This window comes from Dendrobium catenatum, unplaced genomic scaffold (assembly GCF_001605985.2).
Source record: "Dendrobium catenatum unplaced genomic scaffold, ASM160598v2 fragScaff_scaffold_1574, whole genome shotgun sequence".
NCBI classification, from domain to species: domain Eukaryota; kingdom Viridiplantae; phylum Streptophyta; class Magnoliopsida; order Asparagales; family Orchidaceae; genus Dendrobium; species Dendrobium catenatum.
This window is the reverse complement of record NW_021320036.1, coordinates 1640429-1660203: the sequence shown is the minus strand read 5'-3', so window position 1 is coordinate 1660203 and position 19775 is coordinate 1640429.

The window sequence follows — 19775 nt, the reverse complement described above, 5'->3', positions numbered from 1 at the left end:
GAACAACCTAATTACTAGACTCAACACCTACTTGGAAGTTCTACTTTGATACTACATCATCCATTAAAGCCTTATATCCAAATGAAACTCCTATGATTAGGGTAGGTTCTAGCCTTATCTTTATCCCTTGAAGGCCACACCCTTAGATACTCCTATAGTCTCAAAACCTTATACTAATAATGAAGCTGAGTATAAAGCTCTGATTTCGAGACTTGAGTTAGCCATTTAGATGAAAATTATATAGGTGAAGATCGTTGGAGACAGATAAATTATCTTTAATTAAATAGCTAGAGTCCTTAAAGTGCTTAAGCTTGAGCTCTTACCTTATCATAATAAAGAAATGGAGCTATTGTGATTGATTTCTGAAGCGACCTTAGATAAAATTTCTTAATCTTAAAATGGTAAACCAGATGCAATGGCCAAGCTAGCTAAAGAACTGGCTAACCATAATGGAAACCTAGTGTCTATTATTTTCCAGTATTATCAAGCCATGTGCCCCACAGACATGTATTTTCCCGATCAAACCCTCATAATATTTGCTATTAAGAAAGAGTTAGATTGGAGAGTACCCTTTATTAAATATTTAAAGTATGGTTGGCTTCCAGATGATTGATCTCTTATTGTTCAAATCAAAAAGAGAGCATTATAATTTATTTATGTAATTAAAAACCTATATCAACACTCTTTTTGAAAGTGCTCTAATGGCACTTGAAAGTTTGATAGGGATGTTAAGCCCTAATGAACTAGTCCCAAGGCTAACCAAGAGAGGGGGGGGGGGGGGGGGGGGGGGGGGGGGGGGGGGGGGGGGGGGGGGGGGGGGTGAATTGGATATTAAAAACTTATTTAACTAAAAGAAGAATCACAACTAAAACCAAGATTCACCACAAAAGTCAAAGTGCAAAAATTAAATACAGAAGCAATAATAAGAAAAAACACACCAGATTTATAGTGGTTCAGAAAAACCTTAACCTACGTCTACTCCTCGGAGGCACCCTCCGAGTATTGCACTAACCACAGTGTCTCTCCTTTAGCCCCCATAGCTAGGCGGAGAAGCCCTTACAAAATCACATCCACCTTCCCCAGTATGGCGGAGTCGCCGGGTCCTTTGACACCAAAGAGATTTTCTTCTTCCCAAAACTTCCCTCAATATAAGCCTTGAATTCGATGGTACTAAGGTGCAAGCTTGTCAAAGAAACCGTGTGGAACCCTCTCCACTCTCCCTTAAAACTCCCTCCAAGGATCTTCTCCCTCTCTCAAACTCCACCCTTTCCTCTCTCCCTTTCAAGTGCTCTCTTCAAGTTTCCTCCAGAAGAATGAAGCTTCAATGGCTATCGAAGACACTTACTAAGTTCCTTGTCAATACTTAAATAAAAGAGATCAATACTAGCTCTTAATTGTAATAAACTGACATTATCATCCATGATAATATCAATATCATCATGTATGATCAGTACAAATTAAGCTCAATCAGCTAGGAAGATCTTGGATGATTAGAAGATTTTCGTTCATATCTTCCAGGTTGATATAAAATTGTCATATACAATTAGTACAAATCATTGAATATTGTCCAAATAATCGTACTGAATAGATGTCAAGATGATGGAAAAAAAAACTTGATTGTGCAGGCCGTTCTTACAATCATCTCGGACGATTAGTTCAAATTCGTGAAACACATCCAGAGTATCGCCCTGAATAGTAGTTGGCCGATATTGATCATCAAGGAACAACTAAGGTTTTTTGAACTGATCATCTCGATCGATCCTCTGATCATCTAGGATGATATGATCGAGCAATTAAAACCTTAATTACTTTCATTAATTACCAAATTAATTTAGGCATAATTATGTTGCATCATCCAAGATGATGTCTTGGACAATGTCTAAAAATAAACAATACCTAAATAGATATTGCGACTGATTCTTTCTGATTTGAGCTTAATGATGCAAAAGTTCATGGCTAATACAAATATCGTCTAGGACGATGAGCTTAATGATGGCAACCTTAATAAGGAGGCCTTAATTAGGGTTTCTATTTTTAACTTATTGTCCCAGCCGATTTATGGATCATCTCAAATAATCTGACAAAAAACAAAGAACTCTAAAAAGATAGAAATAAGTGAGCAAGGTTACAAGCAAGCATACACCCTTAAAGAACAAAAGATACATTAATGAAAATTATAAATTAAACATGTTCTACCAAAACTTGAGCTTTGTAAGGTGCACTGTAATCCTAAAATGTTAGTAAACACAAAAATAAAAATATATTAAAAATACAGGTAGACAATAGAAAGTGAGCCATAATATTCGTTATTATCAAAAGCATAAACTCATACGATCGAGTTGTAACATTTTTAACTAAATATGGTTGCTTTTCCTTAATAATGAAGAGGCTCATAAGGTCATGGGTGAGATACACGAAGGGCTTTATAGTGCTCATCAGTTCGGACCAAAGATGAAAGGTAGAATTAAATGCCTTGATTACTATTGGCCGACCATGATCTATGATTATATGGAGCACGATATAAAGTGCCACCAATGCTAGATTCATGGCAAAGTGATTAACCAACCCCCTAATCCACTGCACCCTACTATGTCATCTTGGCTATTTGAAGGTTGTAGTACAGATGTAGTGGGTCCTATCGACCTTTCTCTCTATAAGGGTCATAGATTTATTTTAGCTGTCACTAATTACTTTTCTAAGTGGTTTGAAGCTATCTCACTTAAGAAAGTTAAATCAGAGGATGTGATGCACTTCTTTCGTGATAACATTATTTATCACTTTAGTCTTCTGTGCCGCATAATTTTTGATAATGGTCAGTCATTTAGAAGCACCAAGATTGCAAGATTTACCCACCACCATAAGATTAATTAGCTATACTCTTCAATTTACTATAATAAATCCAATGGCTTGGCATAGGCATTTAATAAGACGCTTATGCAATGGATAAGGAAAAATTTTGTGGCAAATAAGAGAGTGGCATGATAGATTACCCAAGGAATTATGGGCCTATAAGACTACGTATCATTCTCTTACTCAGTCTACCCCATATGCTTTGGCCTTCTGGGTTGAAGCAGTCCTCTCATTTGATGTCGAGCTCCCCTCATTATTTATGGAAGTTAGCCACAATCTTTCCCATGAAGATAATGCTCGATTATGGTTGGAAGAGCTTGATTGTTTAAAAGAGCTTCATCTTCTAACTCATCAAAACCTCAAGCTATAACAGGCCCGTATGGCCAAGTAACATAATTTCATTGTTCAATCCTATGTATTTTGAGTTTGCGACTTAGTTCTTGTCTTATGGAGGCCTATCATTTTCCGCCCTTGCCGAAGTGGTAATATTGAACCTATTTGGAAGGCCCCTTCATCGTAGAGCAAGTCTATGAAGGTGGTGCTTAACTACTTATTGATGAAAGTGGTGTACACCCTATGGAAGTCATCAACGGATAGTACTTGAAAAAGTACTATGATTGTGTTTTACACATTGCACGAGGAGCCTCCCTACCACCTTTAAATTTCCCTTTATATTTATACCCCCTGAAAGGATCCTTCTTAATTTTTGGCAGTTTGTGTGGCCATGATGATTTCTCTGCTACCACACAATGTTCATTATGAAGAGTATAAGTTTATCCTTAAAGATGATACGTCGATATGTTGTAGGGATGTTTGTGCTTATGATGTATGCACCAATCACATTGGTTCTAGCACATAGAACCTTTAATTTGTCTTCCTCTTATAAGGATGGTTCTCCCTAATTTTTCTTGTCACCCCTAAGTGTGGTCTGGGTTATTAAAATTAGTATGTGTTATTTTCATATATTTTACTATATAAATCATTTGATTCATGTATATGATTTTCCTAGCTCTTCTCAGACTTGTATAATTCGTACGCCTTTGAATTCACCATAAGTTTTAGCCCCCCAGTTTCACATGTCACCCCATGTGTGGTCTGTGATATCAAAACCACTAGTTCAAACCCTTTATGAAATGTGATATTGGGTCCATACCTAACCTATGTTAGTTAGTTTTGGTGATGTTGACCTGCTATCCCCATATGAGTTTCCTTTTTCTATCAATTTCATTATGATAGATTGTACTCCCTAATTCATTCATATGAGTTAAATGTGGTCTAGGATACCAATACCCTTAGGTTAGATCCCTTAGGGAATAAGATATTGGGTCCATACCAACCTATGTTAATCAGGAGTGATAATTTTGATCCACAATCCTATTATAAATTTCATTCATATATTAATTTTGTGATAGTTTTGCTCACCAGTTCATTCATATGAGTTGAATGTGATCTGGGAAATCAAAACCATTAGCTTAGACCCCTTAGGGGATGTGATACTAGGTCCATGACAACCCATACTAGTTGTGAATTGTAATGTTGATCTACTATCCATATATGGACTTCATTCATGAGATAAGATCTCGGGTGAGCAAAACTGGTTGTCCTTGTTACAAGTGGAACTCAGCTTTACTCTCCAAGAGCGCAAGTTCCCCTAAAACATATCATTTCCTCGCCTTTGAAGCATCTCATTGATCACTTCGGCGATGACCCTACACTTAATTTTGTCATGATTACTTGTGATTCTCATTGTCTTTATTGTTGATGTGGTACATCTTATCTTCGGTGTTAACATCACTTCCTAGTAGGCTTAGACTTTTTCTAAGGAAATATCTGCCCCCTTTGTTCTCTCTTTTAGCAAACCACTCTCTCATCCATACCCTACTCTTAGCTACAAGAGTAGTTCTACGGATGCGTTAGTGTTGCTTTCACTTTGCACTGGGTACCACTAGTTGGTATGGGTGTTACCACTATGGACTTTTGATGATTATAGTTCCTATTCAAAGTTACTATCTTTAGTGGCGAGTTTGTCCCCTCGCTACCTCGAGTTATTTTCCTAGTTGTGATGTAGTACATATAGTCTTAGGTGCTAGCAACACTACTTTGAGAGCTTTGATTTTCTAAGAGAAGATCATCTCCATCGCTTCTTTTAGAAACCCACTCTCCCATTCATACCGTACTCTTAGCTGCCATAGTAGTCCTATAGATGAATTGGTGTTTCTTTCACTTCTCATTGGGTCCCACCAGTTGGTATTGGTTTTACAACTGTGATCTTTTGATGGTTAGTTTGTCCCTTCATAACCTCTAGTTATTTCTATAGTGGTGATGTAGCACATCTATTCTAAGGTGTTAGCATCACATCTTTGACAGCTTTGATTTTTTAGCGAAAGATTAGCTCACTAGCTTCTCTGAGTAACCCACTCTCTTATTTATAGCCTACTCTTAGCTGACAGAGTAGTTCTATAGGTGTGCTAGTGTTGCTTTCACTTCCCATAGGGTCCCACCAGTTTGTGTTGATGTTATCGCTGTGAGCTTTTGATGATTGTTGGTCCTATTCAAAGTTATTATCCTTTATGGCGAGTGTATCCCTTCACGACTCTAAGTTATTCCTCTAGTTATGATGCAGTACATCTCATCTCAAATGTTAGCAAAACTTCTTTGAGAGCTTTGATTTTCTAGTGGAAGATCAGCTCCCTCACTTTTCATAGCAACCCATTCTCCCATTCATACCCTACTTTTAGCTGCTAGAGTAGTTCCGTGGATGCATTGGTGTTGATTTCACCTCCAATAGGGTCCCACTAGTTTGCATCAGTGTTATCTCTATGAGCTTCCAATGATTGTTTATATTATTTGAAGTTATTGTCCTTAGCGGCGAGTGTGTCAGCTTACTACTCAAACTTGTCTCCTCGTTTGTGATGTTGTACATCATGTCTTAGATGTTACCATAACCTCTTTGTGAGCATTGATTTTCTAGCAGAAGATCAATGCACTAGTTTTTTTATCCACATACTTGCCCATTGGGACCCGACTCTTGGCTGTCAGGGTCCCATAGAGTTTTTGATGTTGTTTCCACTTCTTATAGGGTCCCCATCAGTTAGTTTGAGTCCACCACTATAGTTCCTTGATGATTTTTTCTCCTAGGTATCGTTTTGTTCTTTGTAGCTGCTGTCTCACCTTACTGCTTTAGTTGTTGTTCAGTCAAAATGAGATTTCCTTCTCACACTCCACTGATGGTGTATCATTTTCCATTATCTCTTAGGAAATTGTCTGATGCTTCTTCTTCATTTGGTTTTAGTGTTTCCTAAGAAATTTTGCTGGCATTTTGATATTCGTGGTCATGATGATTTATCTTATACCAATGGTAACAAAAAAACTAGCTCAGGATTCCTTATACAACTATTCTCTTCGAATTCCTCTACTTACCTTTCGTTTCTCCCTCATATACCCACATAGATATGTGTCAGGTATTGAGGTGAATTCTCTATTTTATTCTGCTATTTTGATATGATTATTCAGATATTAGACTTTGTAGCATCTTTATTTATTATTTCGATATGGTCAGGCAAATATGGAGTCACCCCCATTCACTATTTTGATATGGTCAGGTGAATGTGGGATCCTTCTAGCTTATATTATACTATTTCAATATGGTTAGGTAGGTAGTTATTTTTCTTTCTTACTTTAACTCACTCACTATTTCGATATTGTTAGGTTATTATTGAGCCGTTCATATTTGCTTTTTTGATTTGGTCGAATGCGGAACCTTTCTTGGTTGAGAGCCCAACAGAGTCCTTGGGAGGTATATCTTACCACCCCTCACTCTTTGTTTCACTATTTTGATATGGTCAGGCGAACATCAAGTAGTCTAGATTCATTGTGTTGATATGGTTAGGTGAATGTCAGACACTTTTCCTGATTATCTTATTGTTTTGATATGGTCAAGAAGATATCAGATTTTGTGACTTCTCTATTTGTTGTTTCGATATGGTCAAGAAAGTGTTAAGTCAACTCCATTCACTATTTCGATATGGTCATGTGAATGTGAGACCCTTCAACCTCCTATTCTATTGATTCGATATAGTTAGGCAAGTAGTTGGTTTACTTTTTTAATATGGCCCTTTATTTACTATTTTGATAGGGTCAGGTGAATATTAAGTCACCCCACTCACTATTTTGATATTGTGAGGTAAATGCGGGACCCTTTCACCTTCTATTTTTATGTTTTGAGATGGTCAGGCAGGTAGTTAGTTTTACTTTATCCCTTTGATCTTTGTTTCACTGTTTTGATATGGTCAGGTGAACATAGAGTTGTTTATATTCACTGTTTTGAAATGTTTAGGTGAATGTGAGACCCCCCCCCCCCCTTATTACCTTTGTTTTCTTCTCTATTCTGCCCTTACTATAAGGTAAGGAAGATAGATGATCCCACTACTTGCTTTCTTTGATGATCCTCTTATTGCGACCCATGACCCTGAGTTTGAGATTTTGATAATGACAAATAATGTCGCATGAACTACTATTCATTAAATATCATTTTTTGTTTGTTATTGTCCGTGAGTTTTAACATTTCAGGAAGATCACAAGCTACTCAGAGCAATAGGAAGACTCAAGACTGGTTAGATTAGGAGTATGAGTATGACAATGTAATTTGTTATATATTTTATTTTATATTTTCTTGAGTCTGACCACAAACTGCATGTAAGTCTGAGCAATCATGTACACACACAGGGGGAGAGGATTTTTAAAAGTAAAAAATGTAGATTTTCTTTCTCTAGTGATCGTACTGTATGACTTTATTTCATACTGTATGATATGAGTTTGTAAAATAATTTCTGTGAATAGATCATACCGTAAGAATACTATCGTACCGTACAATGTGTTCCAAATCCAAAACCCTAGCCGTCAAATTAACTTAAGTAAGTTTTTATCAGTCGTTCGTACTGTACGAAGGACTTTGTATTGTACGATTTATTTTAAATACTTACTTAAATTAACCCATGATTAATGGAATAAATCAAGGCTTAATTACTAATTGAAATTCGTATTGTACGAACACATTCGTACTATACGATGAACAGAGACGAATTCTGATCGTCTCGGAGATCGTCCTGGACTACCCCTTATTTTTGTCTCATCGTACTATATGATGTCCATCGTACCCTAAGATGAATAGAGATGACATTTTATCATCCTAGAATTCATCCTAGATAATGCCTTGATTTTGACCGTTCATACCATACGATATATATCGTACTATACGATGTATAGAGACGACATTTGATCATCTCGGCTATCTTCATGTATAAGTAGTAGTGTTGAGGATCATACTGTAAAATTTATTATCGTACTGTACGATTATATTTTGAACTGTTCATACACCTTCGTACCAAGATGAGGCATGTTATACATATCATACTGTATGATTTGAAATCGTACTGTACGATTGTAACAGCTACTTTGAATAATTCAGGGATTTTGGAGCTGTTTTAAGTATCAAATTAGTAATCTTTTTAAGAGAGACAGAAAGAGGGGAACGTGATTAGAGAGGAAATCCTTGGGATAGAGCTCTTGAGAAGTGTTTAGGGCTTGAGAAAGGAAGGAGAAGGTGAGCTTGGTAAGGGAGAAGAGGCGTGAGGGATATCACACGATTGCTCCGTTCTTGCTGCATCTTGCTCCTCCTATGGCCCGGGAAGAACTTGTGGGAAGCTCTCTGAGGGGGAGACTCTTCTACATCCGTGATCTCGAAGGTACTCTACCTTCTCCAGGAGGAAGAAAAATGAGAAGGTACTCTGCCGTTGCCAGGACAATGAATACAGTGCTTGGCACTCCGCCACGCCGGGTTGGTGAAAGTGAGTCTTATAAAGGCTTCTCTACCTTGCTGAGGGGGAAAAAGGAGAGCTATAGTTTGTAGTGAAATTCCTGGAGCGAAGGACTCTAAGTAGTGGACGTAGGCCATGGTTTGACCAAACTACTATAAAATTCAAGTGTTCTTTTTCCTTATCGCTATTTACTTTTGCATGCACTTAATTTTCATAATATTTACTTGTGGAAATTTGTGGAAGAAAAGGATTCTATTGTTGCACATTGAGTTCAAATTGTTTACCTTCGTAATAGTTTAAATTTTCATGTTAAAAATTTAAAAATATCAAAAAAAAAAAAAAAAAAAAAAAAAAAAAGAACTCATGCTTAGACTTTAATTATTGCTACAAAGTTTTCACAATTTACCCCCTCTTGTCGATCTAGTTATTTCAATTGGTATCATAGCCTGTTTTCAAAAATAGTATTTTAGAAAACTTGAAAAAAATGATCATGTCACATTTTGGTAATCGTAACACTGTGGAGTGTTATTCAATAACCCGTCCACCTCTTTTTGATAACATCCCATTTGATTTTTGAAAAATTAGAATGTCTACTTTTTTATAGTCTATTGATTACTGCATGTGAATGTTAGTCAATGATGGATATATTGCACCTTTTAAAACTTTGAATGGAGTGAAAACTCCAGTACCTTTTAATAAATGGATCAATGAGGATAAGGATTTTGCCCAATTGAATGCTAAGTGTTTAAATTGCTTTTTATGTGCATTAAAGTCTGAGGATTATATGAGAGTTTCTACCTGTGCTACTAGTAAGGAGATTTGGGATATACTGTGCATTACATATGAAAGAACAAGTGAAGTAAAATAGTCTAGACTTAATATTCTATTACATGATTATGAACTCTTCCGTATGAAACCTAGCGAAATAATATATGACATGTATATTAGGTTCACCCAAATCGTGACATCCTTGCATGCATTAGGTAGAGAGATTTCAAATTCTGAGAAAGTTAATAAGATTCTAAGATGCTTACCCAGTTCCTACGATGTTAAGATAACTGCTATTACTGAATCTAAAGACCTTAACGTTTATTCTATTGATAATCTCCTTGGGTTACTCATTGTATAAGAGCAAGGAGTGAGTCAAAGACAAAGTGATGCAGGTGAAAAAGAAGAAGGAGCGAACGGTGGCATTAAAAGAAAACAACTCAGAAAGTGACAGCTCTGCAAGGGAGGAAGAAGATGATAGAGCACTGATGACCTGACAGTTCAAGAACTTCTTAAAGAGAAAATAAAGGCATCATCAGAATGGTTGGAATAAAGGTAAAATCTCGAAGTTTAATAAAGTTTCATCTTATATAATTTTTTTTTAGAGCAGGAAGCCAGGTCACCTTCGAGCTGATTGCCCTAACTTAAAGAGCCAACCTGCTAAGGAAAAGAGTGAGGACAAAGCCAAGTATAAGAAAGGAAAAATGAAGACACAAAAAGCTTTTTGGGCCGACTCTGCCTCAGAATAGTCAGAAGAAGAAGCAGAGGAGGAGGTAACAAATCTGTGTCTAATGGCTAACGATAATCTTGATCAATCAGATCAAGATGAGGTATGTCATCTTTCATATGAAGATTTATTGCTTATTTCTAAAAAAAATCATGACTCATATAAGAAATTGAAAAAGATGCGTGTTAGCCTTAATATTGAATTTAGTAGTTTACAAACTGAGCATGCTAACTTAGTCAAAGAAAATTCTGATTTAGATAGAGATCATAAGCCACTTCTTGATGAGTATGATGTATTAAATAAGAAGTATATTGAACTAACTGAAACGCATAAAACCTTGAAAACCACTCATGTTGAACTAGAAGATGCTTTTCATAGACTAGACAAACTTGCATTAGAAGTAGATCACATTGAGCATTTGTTAAAAATAGAAGTTCATGGATTGACATATCAAAATAACACTTTTAAAGAAAAAAATCAAAGATCTAGAAAAAGAAATTGCATCACTAACATTAGCCCAACCTAGTCAACTCCCAACACAGCATGCATCACACAACTTTAGAAAGAGGCATCACCACCCACATATGTTAGTGAATCCATTTTCTAGTGTTAGGTACTTCTCTTGTGGCATGGTAAGCACATAACCCACACTTTGATGGTTTGAAGCATAACTTACTTAGCATTAGTCAATTGTGTGACAAAGGTTTTGATATTAAATTTATGTCTGACAAATGCCTGATTAGTTTAAATGATAAACTAGTTTTAGAAGGAAAATGAATGAACAATATTTAAATGTTAGGCCTTGATTGCATTGATAGCTTAAATTCATTTTGTTTGAAAATAATAGTGGATGACTCATGGCTATGGCATAGGAGACTATGCCATGCAAGTATGAAAACACTTAGAAACATCACTCAGAAAAACTTAGTTAGAGGTATACCTAAGTTAGACTTTATTAAGGATCACTTATGTCATGCTTGCCAACTAGGAAAATAAGTCAAATCATCCCTTCATTCAATTAGAGATGTGATCACCTCTAGGCCATTAGAAATCCTACACATGGACTTATTTGGACCCGTTAGTACAGCTAGCCTAGGTGGAAATAATTATGGATTTGTGATTATAGATGACTTCATTAGGTTCACTTAGGTTAGATTCCTAGCACATAAAAATGAGTCGTTTGAGGAATTTAAGGTATTCTCCATATGGATTTGTGATTGTAGAAGAATTCTGGATTATAGCAATGCAAGAAGAGATGAACCAATTCACCAGGAATGATGTTTGGGAGTTAGTCAAGAGACCTAAAGAACAAAGTGTTATTGGAACAAAATGTGTCTTCAAAAATAAGATGAATGATTCAGGAACAATAATAAGAAATAAAGCCAGATTAATAGCTAAGGGGTATAAGCAGATTGAGGGAATAGATTTTGAAGAAACCTTTGCCCCTGTTGCTAGACTAGAAGCCATAAGAGTGCTCTTAGCTTTTGCTTGTTTCAAGAACTTCAAACTATATCAAAAGGATGTAAAGAGTGCTTTTTTTTGAATAGGGTAATTAAGGAAGATGTCTATGTTGAGCAACCCCCGGAATTTGAAAGTTCACAATTTCCAAACCATGTATTCAAATTAAAAAAGGCACTTTATGGATTAAAGCAAGCACCTATAGCATGGTACGAAATACTTAGCTCATTCCTATTAGATAAAGGATTTGAAAAGGGTAGTGTAGATACTACACTCTTTTTCAAAAGATCAAAAATGAAATTTTCATTGTTCAAATTTATGCGGATGACATTTTATTTGGATCTTTTGATAAAAACTTGTGTAATGAATTCTCAAAAACTATGAGTAATGAGTTTGAAATGAGCATGATGGGAGAACTTAATTACTTTCTTTGCTTTAATATAAAACAAATGGATAACAGAACTTTTATTATACAAACAAAGTACATTAAGGATATTTTAAAAAAATATAAAATGGATAGTGATAAACCCATGAACACTCCAATGAGCTCAACAATTCAATTAGACAAATATCATAGTGGAAAATCAGTAGATCAAAAAAAGTTTAGAGGAATGATTGGATCCATTCTTTACCTGACTGCCAGTAGACCGGACATAATGTTTAGTGTGTGCCTCTGTGCCCATTTTCAAGTCGATCGTAATGAGTCTCACCTAACCGCAGTCAAGAGAATTTGTAGATATCTACTAGGCACCCCGAACTTAGGAATTTTGTATCATTGGCACAGCACTTCCTTTGAAATCTTAGGGTACTCAGATTTGGATTTTGTAGGATGTAGGGTAGATAGAAAAAGCACCACTCATACCTACCAATTCATAAGACAATCATTAGTTTCTTAGTCCAGTAGTAACCAAAACTCAGTAGCCCTTCCACGGCCGTGGCAGAATATATTGCAGTAGGAAGTTGCATTGCACCAGTACTATGGTTAAAATAACAAATTCTTGATCTTGGCCTACCTGTAGGAACCATGTCAATCATGTGTGACAACACAAGTGGAATTTGCATCTCTAAGAACCCAATTCAGCACTCTCGAACGAAACACATAGATAATAGACACCATTTCATAAGAGATCATGTTGCTAAGGGAGATATAGAATTGCATCACATCGCTACAGGAGATCAATTGGCTGACATATTCACAAAACCACTAGCATTCGACACCTTTAGCAGCTTGAGGACTAAACTAGGTGTCATAGACATTAATGCATAAAAAAACACACAAAAACACAAATTTTTTTTCTAAGGTTGTTCATGATCATCACACACTCACTACACAAAACCACCAAAGCTTACATTTCAAAATCAGCAATATGAGACCAACATGCAATGGATTGGGGAACGCTTCACCGTGATTGATCAACGATTTGACACAATCCTTCACTATTTTCAGCCAAACCCACCTCCACCTCCAAGTGATCAGGATCCTTCCCCTCCAAGTGTATGTGTTGTATTTTTCTTTCTTAGTGTTGTTTGCTCCTCTTTTTGGTGCTGTTAAAAGCGGGAGAAGGTTGTTAAAGTTTTCTTATGTTGTAGTTTTCTTTTGTGTTTCAATAGAATGCATTTCTTCTACTAACAAATATATATATATATATATATATTTAAACTTGCCTACAACAAATATTATTTGACATCATCAAAAGATTGTTATGACCCATGACCCCGAGTTTGAGATTTTAATGAATGCAAATAATGTCGCTTGAACTAGAATTTATTGAAAATCATTTATTGTTTACTATTTTTTGTGAGTACTAACATTTCAGGAAGATCACAAGCTACTTAGGACAATAGGAAGACTAAAGACTGTTTAGATTAGGAGTATGAGTCTGACAATGTAATTTGTTATTTATTTTATTCTTTATTTTCTTAAGTCTGGCCATAAACTGCATGTAAGTCTGAGCAACCATGTACACACACAGGGGGAGATGGTTTTTAAAAGTAAAAAATGTAGATTTTCTTTCTCTGGTGATCGTACTGTTGTTGGTTGAATTTTAAAAACATGTTTTGAAAAATATTAGTTTTATTTGGGAATCTTAAAATTTAGATTTAATTCTAATTCTAAAATCGAATCGTCCCGTTAGAAAAAATTATATAACCCCGAAGGACGAAAATAAAATTTCATAACGTTGTTCAGATTTAGAATTACTAAATTCATTTTGAATACCATGACCGGATTCTAAAGAGAACTTCGTATGGCCCCGAGGAAACAGAATGAAGTTCAACTAAATATTCGATTATGATAGATATTTAAGAAGTATGATCGTCGAATTCACATCCAAAGCCTTATCAAAGAAGCATAAGGGAGATGACACCATTCAATGATAATTCTTCTAATGTAATACCAACGATCATTTTTTTTTGACTTTTTCCAAAAAAATCTAATAAGATTTTAGAAAAGAATTAATTTTAAAATCAGGTGCGTGTGTGGTTCCAAATCTCCTACGAGCGCAAGCCCATGTAGTTAATTACATCGTAGGTAGATAGAATCTCATACGAAAACTCCCGATTAAAATGGCTGCATAATTTTGTTAGATCTTTTAGGAGTGATATCAAAAAGAGGAATTTTGGAAATTCAACAGAGAATGGATCAAAATTGAGCAGTTATTAACGAAGTTAAAGGAGGAGAGGTACGGGACACTTTGAGATTCCAGAACCATCCGGAAGTGTCCCAACTTAATCTAAGTGTTGGGCTTTATACGGGGAAGGGTCTAAAGTAAGGAGAGAGTAATGCAGAAATATGCATGCGACCCCGGGGTTGATCCCCGGCTAATTCCCTAGATTCGTTATCTTTCTATATTATTTAGACTCACTAAAATTCTAGACTTTTAAAGTTATGAGTATAAAACTTTCACACCCTTATGAGCCTCATGAATCCAGGCGAAAAATAAAGCGGCACACAATTGCCAAAAAACTAAGAAAAATAGGCAATCCTAGAGGCAATCAATTCAACACATCAGATATACATTAATTAATCAATAAATGTCCATAGGCAAAGTTGCCTTGCTTATTACAAACCAGAATTTTGCAGAAGGTAAAGTTGCCGGGCACCACTGACAACAACCCAGATTCTAAACCTAGTAATGACCCAAGTAGTTTTGAGTGGGATATTCTCAATATCCAAATCTTCAGTCTTGTTCTTCTTTGGGCTCCTTTTCTCCAAGCTCTTTGGATTCTTCGTACTGGACTACCCAAATGGATAAGAGGGCACTTCCTTTAAGGGGAAGGCCACTCTTTCCCCTTTGTGTAGGGAAGAGTGTGGCCCAAATTTGGATCTCCAAATAGAAAAGGTCTACTCCCCTTAGCGGCATCCTTTTCTCTTTGGAGTCCAAGCTTTGGATCTATATATCCCAACTCAAAGCTAACTTTCACAACACTTAATAATTACACAAATTATATTTTCTTGAAAATAAAATATGGACTCACATGCAGGGTTATCCTAAACAGTTAATAAATAAGAAGCAGTTATTCCCAAGCAGTTATATATGCGCAGAAAAGAAAGTAAACACAATGGCCACATTCTTTTTGTTTGGGGGCTTTAGCAGTTGAAGCACCTATGCAAGCATTTAAAACAGTTATAATTTTTTTTATGAATTTTGCCCCCTTTTTATTGCCCTGTATGAGCGTGGCCACCTGTAGAAAACTGTGTGAACATCCAGATCATACCTAACCTAAGATTAATCTAATCTCCAAACACATTAATCAATCTACAGAGTGCAGAAAAGTAAACAGACACAGCAAAGCAATTTCATCCATAACATGCAGTGAAAACTCAAAAAATCCGGCACACAGCAGTAAAGTAAACACCGGCCTAGCCTAGATCTAGAGTTGGTTGTCCTAGCATATCATCTAAAGTGTGTGTAAAAGGTCGTGTGGCTGGGGTAGATCCTAAGTAGGTGATTAGTTAAACTTCTCTAAAGTTCTGGGTTTGTTAAGGCTTAAAAGGGGATTTAAATTAAGGTTTAAGTTTTAATAGATTAAGCTTTTTTTTTTAATTAAATATATTTTAAAATTTAATTTATTACCACCTTTGTTTCACACCGAGGCTATGAAGTTTATTTCACCTTCCTTGGGGCTAAGCTAATAGCCTCGTAGGCCTAGGTTACCTAGTAGTAATCGGGGTTGATTAAGTTACTTTAGATTTATTAGAATTAAAGGAGTGGATTGATATTAAGGGGAGTTAGTTACTGATTTTAATGGGTTGGTTGAGGATTTTATTAACCTATCAAGAAGACTCTGGAATTTTGGGGAGTTAATAGATTTTGGAGGTTATCCCGATATACCAACTAAGGGGTCAAAATTTGATTTTTAAAATTAGGGTTAATCTTAAGGGTTTCAGATTTTTAACAAATACTAGACCTTATTATGAGTTGTTAGACAGGTGGCACACTCAATTTGGAGTTTTCTATCAAATGTTATGATTTTTAGAAGTTTTGAGCCCGTTTTGACTTATGGTTGACCAAAATGTTGACTTTTTAGCTTTGACCAAATTTTGGGGGTTTGAAATTTTTGGAAAATACTAGATTTTAATTAGAGTCATTAGCCACTGAGTTTGATTAATTTGGAATTTTCTACGATTAGTTATGAATTTTGGAAATTTGGGTATTTATTGGAATTATTAAATTGTTTCAATTAAGGGCCCTTTTAATGATTTGAACCCAAATGAGTCCCAAACTTCTTGAAATCAACTCTAAAGATAAAAAATGATCTAAGGAGAGATCATCAAGTGTTTAAAGATTTTTTTGGGATTTTTAATAATTTTTAATTAATTAAAATTGATTAAATATTTATTTTACCTTAAGATTAAATTAAAGTACATTTAAAAGTCAACTTAAGAGGATTTCAATTGCCAATGTTTAGTGAATTAATTAGGAACAATTAGAGGTATTGTAATGGATTTTATGAATTAATAATGATTTATTATCAATTTATTAAAGCTAGTGGGCCATTTCTAAGAGAGATTATTGTGGCTCCTATTTGGTGAACCAAATGAACTCCAAATCTGATGAAATTTGGGCTATAGGATCACCTGAACCTAAGGACTAATCACACCAAGTTTGGACTCAAATGGAGTATCCTAAAGTGACTGACCAAGCCACTCAAGGTGAACTCTAAGTCACCTTCAGAAATTCCTAGGGAGCTATACTAGGCTTGGATTGGGGCAAAATCACTGGCCCTATATTCATTATCCTACACATCATCATCACACAAAGAATCACACCCTAAGTCTCATTGGATAGGTCTAAATCCCATTTTAGATTTAAGGGTCAACCCATGACCCTTAAACTCAAAATTAAGGGAAAATGCCCTTGAACAAATTAAAGTGGGGAAATAAAATTTGGACATGTCAGTAACATGTCCAAGTGCAATCTCCCAAAATTCCAGGCCTGGTGGAATTATATTTAATAAATAATCACATAAATTCATAAAATGTTCAAACCAAAATTAAACTAAACACAGATCTAACCATGGCCCGGAAGTATGGGGCTTTTGCAGGTCTCCCTAAGACCTTTCCAATGAGCCTAAGAATACCTAATTTGGCCAAGTGTAAAATTTAATCCGGCCATTACATAGTCAGCCGCGCTTTACACGCGGCGCGTCACGATTGGCGGGGCAATCATTGGCGCTGACCGCATAACTATCGGATTAACCATAGCCGTCGGATGGAGGATCCTCGAACAGATGGACGGGATGATTCCGGGAAGCCGGGGGAAGATGCTGGGAGGTCGAAAGAGCTCTGAGAGCAATTCAAAATCGCCTGGGATCGAATGGAGAGGTCTTGGGAGCTCCACCTTATTCAGCCATCTCCCACGAGCTCGAACGGCTGGGATCGAGTTGGAGGGAGCTTGGATGGATGCCAGGTGGAAGGGACACCATCTCAGAGGGCTCGTGAGCCTCAAGCCGGCGAGCCACAGCCTTTGGAAGGCTTTGGGTCAGGAATGTCTGGGGGGGACCACCGAAGCTCATTCTCTATTGGTTCCGACCGCCGCCGGCCATGGTTTAGGTCGGGTTGACCTGGGGAGACCGATGGGGATACGCTGGAGTCAAGGGTGGAGTTAATTTGTCCTGAGGAGGCCTGGATTGAGTTGATGGCTCGGTTAGACCCAAAGCTGCTCGGTTCGAGTCAAATTGAGCTCTCTCCAAGTCAGGCCAGACCCTAGATTTGATATGGGAGATAGGTCTGGGTCAGGTGCACCCAATGCAAGTGGCAATTGGGTTCAAATTGATCTGTGTTGGAAGTAGGCTCGGGTTGATCCAAATCTGCTTGGTTCGGTCCGATTTGGGCTCAACCCAGGTCAGGCCAGACCCTGGGCTTGAGGTGGGGAGTGAGTCTGGGTCTGGTGCACCCAATGCAAGTGGAAATTGGGTCTAATTTGATCTGGATTGAAAGATGGCTTGGGTCCATGTGTTTTTGGCCACTTTGGGTTAGCCAAAAGGTTGACTCAAGTCAACCCAGGGTATGGGCTGGCTAGAGAGAGTATATTAGATCTAGGGACACCTATTGGAGGTGTTGATCAGGTCCAATTTGACTTAAGTCAAGAGTTGGCTCAATCCCAAGTGGTTTTGGGCACTTTGGGTTAGCCTAACTCTTGACCCAAGAGAGCCCAAGGGTTGGGCTGGTCAAGTGTGGTGCATTGGGTCAAGGGTAACCCAATAGAGCTTTGGTTTGGATCCAACTTGATTAAGGTTGGGAGATGGCTCAAGAGACCTCTCTTTGGCCACTTGGGTCAAGCCAAATGGCTAACTTAAGTGAGCATAAGTCTTGGGCCTCCAAAATGAGTCTCTTGGATGTTCAAGGGATCACCCCTTAGCCTCAAATGAAATTGGAGTGGCCTTGATCAAAAAGTTCAGGTGGAATGACGGTGTTTGGGTCATTTGGTCGAGCTAGGTTTACTTGGTCAACCAAGTTGACCCAATGTCTGGGTTTGGGTCCAAAAGATTGGATTTGACATTTGAAACTTATTAGAAGTGGTTCCAAGTAATTTGGAGTTTATTTGAGTTGAAATGGGCATTTAAATCCCATAGGGGTATTTTGGTCATCTTAACCTCATGGTCAACCAAGGGTCAAAAATGTGTCTGGAAAAATGCAGTTTACTGCTCAATGGATCATAATATAAGGCCTGGAGGTGACTAGAAGCTTGGAAGAAAGCTCTAGGGTCGAGATCTATTGAATAGTAGATTCAGTGGCATAGACTGTAAATATCTGAAGGTTTTACAGCCTTTGGATTTTGATTAATATTCTGAGGTTAAAGACATCAGAATGGGCTCAAATTTGAAGGGTATCCTCCAGAGACATGTCTTATCACTTTGCAAGTGATAGACCCTGAATCAGAGGTCATTTGATTGGGTTTCAAAGTGTTTGAAAAATCCTTGAAAAAGGTCTTTAAGACAGGGCCTTGAGACTTAAGATTTGATTCTGGATTCTAGATTTGGTTTGGATTTTTGGATTTGAATGATTAATATTGAAGTATCCAAATCATTTACAATCATACGGTGATTGTTAATGATTGAATGGGATCAAAGCTAGATTAAAAGGTAGGGTCAAAGTCTAGATTGAAGTTTGGATTCTCAATTGAACTGGGCCAAGGTTTGAATGGATCTGAAGCTTGAATTAATTTAAATTAGGATTGAATGAAATTTAGATTGATTTGAGGTTTGAATTAATCAAGGGTAGGGGTTGATTTGAGTCTGGATTGGTTATAGAATCTAAAGAGATTTTATGATCTAGGGTCTTGAAGGGTTCTAGGACGTGGAATCTAGAATGGTTCTAGGATTTGGAATCTAGAATGGTTATAGGATTTGGAATCTAGAAGAATTCTAAGCTCTAGAGTAGATCCTAGGGTCTAGATTAATCTGGAGTCTGGAAGGGTCTCAGTGACCTCATACAAAAATAAGGTCAACAAATGGACCCCCAATGTGTGTAGTAGAAGGAACTTCTGCTGCACACATTGGCGTTGACCGAATAGAAATTTAAAAGGAATCTCAAGAATGTAAGGGAGGGTGCCACCCAACCTTATGTCTGTAGGATGCTGATAGAAGACTTGCACCAAGTAGACAAGGTAGCTAGGAAAACCAAGGTAGGGAATACCTAGCCTTGGGTCTAA